This window comes from Nymphaea colorata, chromosome 14, assembly GCF_008831285.2.
Source record: "Nymphaea colorata isolate Beijing-Zhang1983 chromosome 14, ASM883128v2, whole genome shotgun sequence".
Taxonomy (NCBI): Eukaryota; Viridiplantae; Streptophyta; class Magnoliopsida; order Nymphaeales; family Nymphaeaceae; genus Nymphaea; species Nymphaea colorata.
In genome coordinates, this window is record NC_045151.1 from 5,763,070 (window position 1) to 5,773,430 (window position 10,361).

At 38.8% G+C, this 10,361-nt stretch overlaps 1 long non-coding RNA gene across 1 annotated transcript; it reads left to right on the forward strand.

Moving 5' to 3' along the window:
• Positions 1-393: 393 nt before the first annotated feature.
• Positions 394-1,619, forward strand: LOC126409239 (uncharacterized). The gene is made up of 2 exons (XR_007572091.1): positions 394-771; positions 1,214-1,619. It is a non-coding gene; the product is annotated as an uncharacterized LOC126409239 (long non-coding RNA).
• Positions 1,620-10,361: the final 8,742 nt, after the last annotated feature.

The window sequence follows — 10,361 nt, forward strand, 5'->3', positions numbered from 1 at the left end:
TCAAACTTATGTCAAGGGCGGGCAATACCCCACTGCTGTACTGTCTTTTTCTTATTCGGACAAAGTTGACGAAGCTTACTTTGCAGTCGCTAAAAAGAACTCCACTTATTTAACGGTATTTTTCTGCAAGATTTTCTGGTTTTCGACAATTTTTCAGCAATTTTTCTTGTTACTTGCTTTTCTTTAATACAACTTTGTATATTGTTTAGTTTATTTAAAACTTTTTTTGTTATATTCATTGATTGATTGATTTATTTATTTAGAGTTCTTCCATAATGACTCTGAGGGCTTTAACATCAGGAACACCAAATGGTGGCCGTCCGATCTAGCGCGATCGGACGGCCATCGTCCGTTTTTTTAACCATCGCACTCCCTGTTCCCCCGCTCGAGCGATACCCCGACCACTCTCACTCATCCCCTCTCCTCCTCTCGCTCCCTCCTTCGCTCTCGTTCTCCCCGTCTGAAGCTCCCTCTGTTGCTCGACTGACCCCTTGCCCCTCCCCCTCCCTCTATCTCTCGCCAACATTAGCTAAAGCTCTCCCTTCACCCTTCCTCTATCTCTCGCCTCCATCGCCCCTTTCCCTACCTCTGGCCCCTCAACCCGTCCCACCTCTCCATCGTTTCGATCAACTGGTCAGTCCCTCCCTCTTTCGCCCCTTGTTCGTGCGAATTAGATTGCATCAGGCTGGGGCATCAACATTGAGGAAAGAAGACCTTGATGGTCCGAATCCTAACCCCCATTCGGTTGCAGGAGAACCCTACCCCCCGCAGGTATGTCCAGCCGCCGTTGCATTTTTTGAAATTATATCGCTAGGGTTCTTTTTGCTTCATTTAATTTTGGTGACCTTGCTTCGATAATCCTTGCGGGGTCATTCCATTTAGCATATAAAATTTGGTAGTTCTTTATACTTTTTTAACATTTAAGCTAAGACGATCGAAAGTGCATGAAGAGTTTGGCTAAGTCTGATGCTTATGTTGTTTGGTGAAATTGCTTCGACCAGCTTTTGTAATTCCAAACTATTTCATATCTTAAGTTCCAGGATTTCGGATGGTGATACATTCTTATTATCGTCTTGAGGAAATAGTGAAACTGACTACCTATTTGGAATTATTAAAGCTGGGTTATCAAAACTGACTGGTTAAATTCGTGTTTTATATATGATAGACTTATTTTGTCTGTTATTTACTTAGCCTACTTGTCAATTTTCAACAGGAGGCACCTCTACAGTTGGTGATAAGCAGAAGGATTTTGAACTTGGGGAAGCTATTATTGTGACAGGCAGTTGCGTGGATCCAAAACGAGCCTCCTGCTCTTTTTTCATTGTAATTGCTCAAATTCCACGTGGTATGATAGTGGGTGATGAAAACCTGCATGCATAGATCAGATTTGGTTAACGGAAAGAAGTTCGCTGCGGGAGGAACTATCTGCTTATGACATATTAATCCACTGCACTTTGATGAAAATTGACTTGTCGTGCAGTCTAATTTGTTAAGTGGTCAGATATGATTTGATGTACATGAAACTTGAGACTATCCTGATGAACATGTACTCTTTTTTCTTTTTTTTGTAGTCATAGAATCTGATTTTGTTAAATAAACATATCTGAGTTGATGCGTAAGCAAGTTGAGAGAGTGAAGGTTTGACGCTTTTGACGCAAACCTTTTTTTTTATTTTGAAATGAATCAGCTCTGAGTTATTGCACTTTGTTCACAGTAATACAATTTGACAGTCAAAACAGCCCTACCCAACACATGTTGTTCTTGATAACACTGGAACTTTTCTTTTGTGATCTTAAAAAAACTTTATTTTGTTCATGCCATTTATAAGTCAGATCTGATGATTAATTCAAAACTATGAAAAGGCAGTATATAATGGGTCTATTAGGTGTGGTGTTGTTGATGAAGCTTCCCTAATGGTTTGTTTTCCCATTGTGAGGCATGAATTTGTGAAGCTAATTGTGGTTTGGTCCCTCTACACCTTCAAATTCCAAATACTTTGCATAACTAAACTTGTTACATAATGTTCGCACCCCACCCCATCCTCGGGGGAGTCAGAATGTGAATCAACAAAATTTTCAAATTGGGTTTTGAGAAAAATTTCGCGAGAAAGGGGTCCGTCCTGATAACGGAATTAGTAAAGAGGATAAGGATGCCAAATCAGTTAGAGAGAAAATCGACAATCAGTAATTGGATAAACACGTGAGGCTGGTAATGGAAGATTATATGAGAAAGGAAGAAAAATTAAAAGATATGGAAAGGCGACAATCTTGGTATCAAATGGAGATTTCATCTAATCTAGGCAAGAACAATCTTGCCTATGATAACACGTAATTGTTTTCTCTATAAAAGGGACTTGACCCCAGCATTGTATTATTATCTTCTTCTTCATCAATACGAATGCAGTCTGAGTGCCTTCTAGTCATGGACGTAGGCTTTAACAAGCCGAACCCCGTTAACTCTGGTCTTCCTTGTTCTCTCTTTTCTTTTTCTTAATGGTATCAGAGCTAGAGAGAAGCAGCTACGAGAAACAAACTATATTTTCCATCGGATATCACCACTTTTGGTGAGTATCTCTCCCCACGTTATCCTGCAGGAGTTTAGAATTATCCAAGGCACCTGCATATTCTTCCCAAGGTGTTTTTATTGTTTGAAGCCGAGGGAAGAGAAACGGTCGCTGCAGACGAAATCCCAAAATCATTTGCCTGTAACAGAGCACTCACCTGCCTGGACCCGGCCGCGATTTTGGCCGGCGTAGTCAGGTCTGAAAGTGGAAGTTGTCGAACAAGGGCTCTTTGGAATCGTTTTCATCTGAAGATCATCTCCACAATTTTTCATAATTTTTGGAGCAATCGTTAAACCTCTACAATTTTTAGAAGGACCGCCTATTTCTAAAACAGACGTAAAACAAAACACTCGCCTGCCTGGACCCTGCCGCGATTTTGGCCTGCGTTGTTAGCTCCGGCGATGGCAGCTGTCCAGCAAGGGCTCCTTGCCTTGGAATTGTCTGCATCTCAAGATCATCTCTACAAATTTTCATTAATTTTGGACCAGTCGTTGAAGAGCTACGATTTTTTTAAGGACTGCCTATTGCTGAAATAGAAGCCTGTTTCTCCTGTTGCTGAAACAGAGGAGAAACAAGGCCACGATTTTGGCCGGTGTTATCAGTTCCAGCAGCGGAAGTTGTCGAGCAAGGTTTCTTTGGAATCTTCTGCATCTGAAGATCATCTCCACATTTTTTCATAATTTTTGGAGCAGTCTTTGAAGAGCTACAATTTTTTGAAGGACCGCCTATTGCTGGAACAAAAGTTGTTCTCCTGTTTGTTCAGAAAAACGCTAATTGGCGTTTTTTTTTTCTCCATCAACCGGTGTCCTCAAATCAGGTTCTCATCCCATAGCTTGATATGGCGTCTTCTTCCACTCCGGTTTTTCCTTATCCTTATACTATCAATGTTGCAAATTTCGTCTCTCTCAAGTTGCGCACTGAAAACATTCTCCTATGAAAAACACAAATTTTGCCACTGGTTGAGAGCCAAGATCTTCAAGGGTTTTTGATTGGTGAAGTTACTGCTCCTCTGGAACTCATTGATGATACTTCTTTTAAGAAAATGTTCAATCCTCAATATATGACTTGAAGGAAAACTGATCGCCTAATCAAGGGATGGATAACCAGTACGTTGTCTGAAAGCGCCCTTGGTCTAGTTGTTAGCCTTAGACATCCAAAGATATCTAGAAGGCTCTCATGAATACTTTCTCTCGTAAGTCGCGTGAAAGAGAATTCCATCTCACGAATTTGTTAACTTCACTTAAGAAGAATGATGATTATGTGGAAGCCTATATAGAAAATTTTAAACGCATATACGACGATATTTCAGCTATTGGAAAATCTATTGAGGAAGGGACTTAAGTTTACTGGCTGCTTCAAGGACTTGGAGAATGATATGAAGCTTTTATTGCATCCATGCTTCGACCACCTACACTACCTTATGAAGAAGTTGTTTCTCTTCTTCAAAGCTTTGACTCTCGGATAAAAAGTCCTACTCCTCCTATCATGGCTATGACACATCAACAATCTAGACGTGGACACGGCTATAGAGGGTGTGAACAATATCAAGGACGTGGACACTATCAAAATCGGCCACATGAAAGTTCCAATCCCTCTTCTAATGGTGATGAGAAGAAAAGCAAAAACCCTATCATTTGTCAAATCTGTGGTAGAAAATATCATTATGCAATCAAGTACTTTGAACGATTTAATCATGCCTATCAAGCCGGAGATGCCCAACAAGCACTCGCCACAATTACTATTGATGATGCAAATGACTCAAAATGGTTTAGCCGATACTGGAGCATCAGTTCACATGACTAGGAATCCTCGTAAGATTTCTAAAATCTTTGCTTATCATGGAAGTGATCACGTTATTGTTGGGGATGGCACGTCTCTCTCTATAACCCATATTGATAATAGTGAAATTGATACAGGCGATTCATCCATTCCTCTTTCTCATGTTCCATATGTTCCAAAACTAAAGAAAGATTTACTTTCGGTCAATCAATTAACTAGTGAGCTACCATATGTTTTTGAATTTTCTTCCTCATGTTGCCTTATAAAGGACAGGAGAACAAGAAAAATAATGGCACAGGGCAGCAAGCATGATGGAGTTTACACCATCGGTAAGGCTAGACATACAACATATTTTTCATCCAGATTTCGACGTGTTTTAGAAGAACAATGGCATTTCAGATTAGGACATCCTCATAATGGCATTGTGAAACATTTGCAGCAGAAAAAATTGATTAATGTTTGCTCTTATTAATGTTTGCTCTTCAGTTCCTAGAACTTCTATTTGTCATAGCTGCCAACTTGGCAAATCATGTAGGTTGCCGTTTCGTGAATGAGAAAATAAATCTGTTGAACCTTTTGAAAAAATCCACTCGAATTTATGGGGACCAGCACCTGTTTGTTCTCATTTTGGTTATCGGTACTATGTGATTTTTATTGATGAGCATTCTAGATTCACCTGGCTATATCCCTTAAATTCGAAATTTGATTTTTTCGCTTGTTTTCAACATTTTCAGAAATTTGTTGAGACACAATTTAATAAAAGGATAAAAGTTTTTCAATCGGATGAAGGAGGAGAATATACAAGTACAAAATTTAGAGATTACCTAAAGTCTCTTGGAACAAAGCAGCAGTTTTCTTGCCTGTATACAAAACAACACAACGGTATGGTAGAAAGAAAACATCGTAACATCACAGAACTCAGTTTGTTTATGATGTTGCATGCCAATGTTCCCAAACACTTCTGGTTTGAAGCCTTTAGCACTGCTGTTTTTCTCATCAATAGGCTACCATCATCTTCTCTTAAGATGGATTCTCCTTACTTGAAAGTTTTTGGGCAGCATCCTAAATTTGATTCTCTTTGTGTTTTTGGATGTCGATGTTTCCCTTACTTGAGAGATTATGCTAAAGATAAATTGGAGTCTCCTTTATTGCCATGTGTTTTTCTTGGGTATAGTGATAGTTACAAAGGATATCACTGTTTGTATCCGGCCACTGGAAAAATGTTGATCTACTGACATGTTTGTTTTGATGAACAATGTTTTCCTTATAAAAATCCTGCTAAATTATATGATGGAGATTCTCTAGCTTCAGATTTGATTTCTTTCAATGAGGAACAAGTGAACATAGAGCAACCGACTTCGTTCATGAGGAAGAACGAAGTGAGTTTGGCACTCGCTCTCAATCTCAAGAGCTGATGATTGACAATTTGCCCATTAATGAACAGACGGTTCACAATTTGTTGGATAATCTCAATCAGGGCATGCATCAGATAATCATGTCTGACACCATTGAACAAAATCAAAGTACATAGAGATGAAGAAAGCATTATGGCAGTAAATGAACAATCGGTTCACAATCAGATGGAAGAAGATCAAGGTCAATATGGAATTCTTGATACAAACACAACTGAAAACTTGGAACAAGGTGAGCACACTTTTACTACTACTTCTCCTTCTGCTATGACAAGAACGATGGTCACTAGATTGATGGTGGGAACCTTTAAACCAAATCCAAAGTATGCCAACTTACATGTTTTGTATCAAGGAATTCCTAAAGAACCTCCAAGTGTTAATGAAGCTTTGGAAAATTAGTTTGGAAAAAGGCTATGGACGAAGAAATTAGAGCCTTAGATGAAAATAAAACCTGGAGACTTGTACCCTATGATCTCAAGATGAATCTAGTTGGTTCGAAATGGGTGTTTAAAACCAAACTCAAATCAGATGGGACATTGGAAAAACTTAAAGCTAGACTTCTTGCTCGAGGATTCACTCAAAAAGAAGGAATTGATTTTCATGAAACCTTTTCTCTTGTTGTTTGTCCTACTACTATTAGGATGGTCCTTTCCATTGCTACAATTTGACAATGGAAAATGAGGCAGCTTGATATTAAGAATGCTTTTCTACCATGTGCTATTCATGAAGATGTATACATGAGACAACCTCCTAGGTATGAAGATCAAACAAAGCCAGGCCATGTTTGTAAATTACAACGAGCTATTGATGGTCTAAAACAGGTATCACGCATGTGATACACTAGATTAAGCAGTTTTCTTCTTAATTATGGTTTCACTACTAGCATGGTTGATTTGTCTATGTTTACATTGCATCAGCATTCTAAAACTCTTGTGCTCCTTGTGTACGTTAATGACATGATCTTAACTAGAAATTGTTCTATATTTTTGCAAAATTTTATTAATGATTTATGTAAGGAGTTTCCTGTCAAAGACCTTGGCAGGTTGAGTTATTTTTTCAGAGTAGAAGTGACTTGGACAGAACAAGGGATTCTCCTATGTCAAACCAAGTATGTTAAAGACATTTTTGAAAGAGCAAAGATAGAAGATTGCAAACCAAGTACCACACCAATGAGCCCGAAAATGCCTCAGTATAAAGGTGATGAGATAAAATTTGGCAATCCTACTCTCTACAGGCAGATAGTTGGTTCCTTGCAATACTTGACTCTAATGCAACAAGACATCTCTTTCGCTGTCAATTATGTTAGTCATTTTATGCATGAGCCATTTCAGATTCACTATCAAATGGTAAAAAAAAATCTAAGGTACATCAAAGGATCAATACACATGAGACTAAACATATTGATGCAAAGTACTCTCGATTTATATGCTTTTTCAGATTCAAACTGAGCAGGATGTTCTTGAACTAGGAGATCCACCATAGGATTTTGTGTTTTTCTTGGAGTTAATGGTGTATCTTGGAGTGCTACATAGTGTGGCAAGATCTAGTACCGAGACTGAATATAGAGCCATGGCGTCGACAACAGCAGAACACATGGATGCAAGTCTTAATGAAGGACATTGGAATTCGGATTATGAAAATTCCAATCCTATAATGTGATAATAAGAGCTCTCTTTATATGATGACAAATCCAATGTTTCGTAACCGAAGCAAACATATTCAAATTGATTTTCGTTATGTAAGAGAAAGGGTAACTCAAAGACAACTGGAGACCAAGTACATTTCAACCAACAATCAAGTCGTTGATCCTTTTACCAAAAGTTTATCAAAGCACATCTTTAATCTCCTCAAGAACAAACTCGGCCTCTAGCAGCGGCTCGGTTTGAGGGGGAATATTAACAAAATCAGTAAAGAGGATAAGGATGAAAAATCAGTTAGAGAGAAAATCGACAGTCAGAAATTGGATAAACACGTGAGGCTGGTAATGGAAGATTTATGAGAAAGGAAGAAAAATCAGAAGATATAGAAAGGCGACAATCTTGGGATCAAATGGAGATTTCATTTAATCTAGGCAAGAACAATCTTGCCATGATAACACGTAATTGTTTTCCCTATAAAAGGGACTCAACTCCGGCATTGTATTATTATCTTCTTCTTCATCAATAGAAATACAGTCTGAGTGCCTTCTAGTTGTGGACGTAGGCTTCAACAAGCCGAACCACGTTAACTTTGGTCTTCCTTGTTCTCTCTTTTCATTTTCTTTACGTCCATTGGTACGAGGTCCAACCTTCTTGCTCCCTTTAATAGGGGTAATTAGATCAAAGACTAAGAATTATTTAGATCATGTACAAATTATTGATGCAAATCCTATATGCTTATGCATTGAGGCTTTGGTTTTGAAAATCAAAATTCATTTCGAACAAGTGATTTAAACTTATTTTGGAGTAAAATTGAGATAAATGACTTGTCTTGACAAGTTATTTGAAGAATCTTTGTTGGGTTTTCAAATTGATTTGAAGACCATTGTTTTGATTGAATACGTCATTTGAATTGGTATGGATTGATTTGAAATGATAATCGTCATGATTTTGAGAGTTAATTTGATGTTTTAGATCATAATTTGTAGGGAAAATTGGGGATTTTTGACGATTGAAATTGAATTCTTTGTTGTGAACTCAAGATGATTTTTGAGTTGAAATTGCGATAGTCTTATGATCAATTTTTGGGAAAATGGCTAAGTTGCCTTAGCAAGTTGAATTAATTTTAAACTCTCTTTTGCCAAATCATGTGATTTTGGGTTTCTACTTAAGTAGAATTTGTTCATTTGATGAAACATGAATTCCAAGATGCTAAAAAATGTGTTGTTTTCCAAAACATGTTTTGGCCAAGATTATGGATGCGGGATGATTGTGTTTTCTTTAGAAATTAAGTGAGACCTTCAAATTCTTGTTGTAACATGACTTGGTCACCTTCCATAACTTAAATTTGAATCACTTAATTTCTAAAGAATGTGTACATTGTCACACCTCGACCTTTTGACACTCAAACATTTATTTATTTTTTTTAACATCAAGCATTGAGGTGCGACTACACAACAATTTCAAAAGAGATGAGCCAAGCAATGCAAAACAATGGGCAAACTTCCCATTAAATAAGAATTTCAGTTCATCTGTACAATGACAAAAATGCCCAACTCACAACATTGATGCCTAACAAAAATAAGACATCAATAAAACCAAAACAAGATGCGCCGGCACTACAATTGACCCAAAACCTCCCCAGTAGGACGTGAGTGAAGCCATCTGCTCAACCTGCTGCCCCGGGTCCGCCAAAACCTGAAAAAGGAAACAACTGAAGACTTAGCCTTCGCAGTATGACAACAAGCCAGGAAAAGTCTAAACCCAGTTAGGTAGGGCTCAATTATATGTGCAAACATCAGAACAATCTATCATCATGTCGTGTCAGGGCATAGCCACATCATTTGCCAAGAAGGCCCCTAACATAGACCACGACATGTAAAGGCCACTCGATGGCCACAGTAACATGTTTTCAATTCACATGCGAGGCACGACTAAACGTATCATTTCGTTCACAATCGCATTCTTTTCATTTACTTTAACTATGAAACAATTTACTATCATGTTGTGGTAGGACACACAGCCACATAACTTATCAAGGAGCCGTCACCTATACCACAACATGCAAAGGCCACACACAAAGGCCACAATACCACATTCAATAACCAAATGCAATTCAGAAATAACGCATCATTCTCATTCACACTTCATTCATATACATTTCATTTTCATCAATATCAGTGAATTGACAGTTCCTGTGGGTGCAAACACAGGCACGTGCACACCATGGGCAGCCTACAGCCGAGAGACAACCCCCATGGTGGCCCAGAATAGTATGGATTCATCCATCCGCTGTAGCGGTAGAGCACTCATCCATGGATGTGTGAATTCCACGGAGAGATACTCAACCCTCCCTAGGACACCCAAGTTGGGAAGGCGGGAGCCCACGCTCCAAGTACGTCACACAACAGTACCCAGCCTTGCACCGCCTACGCTCCGAACAGGCGAGACCAGTGGTGAAGGCGGGACAACTCCCAAACACATAGCTACATCCCACTGGCCTCTCATCTCTTATTTTTTCATTCTTACAATTATCCTTGCACAAACACAATTAACTGGCTAGCTCATGAGGTTGGTTCACTTCACGAGTGAACTCACACCTCCAACTGCCTCCACACGAGGGCTATACATAACAATAACAGTTTTGGCTAACTGTCTCAACATTATGAGTACAGCTACCCTCTGTTCAATCATTTGTATCATTGCCCACGGCAATGTGTATGCAACAAACACAACATTCACATTCATTATCACAATAATCACATCTTTGAAAAGCTTAGCCAAACCACAGAGAGTAGTCTCGATCTGTGATGAGCTCGTAGCTGTCATATGCAGTTATCATTTTAGGATGCTTTCTAATGCACAGTTGGGGTCGAGGAGACACTCGACTCGATACCCCACCTCATATGTCCAAAACAGTTATCAAATCTAGCATGCACATGCAAAGGCGTGATATTTCAAAACAGACTT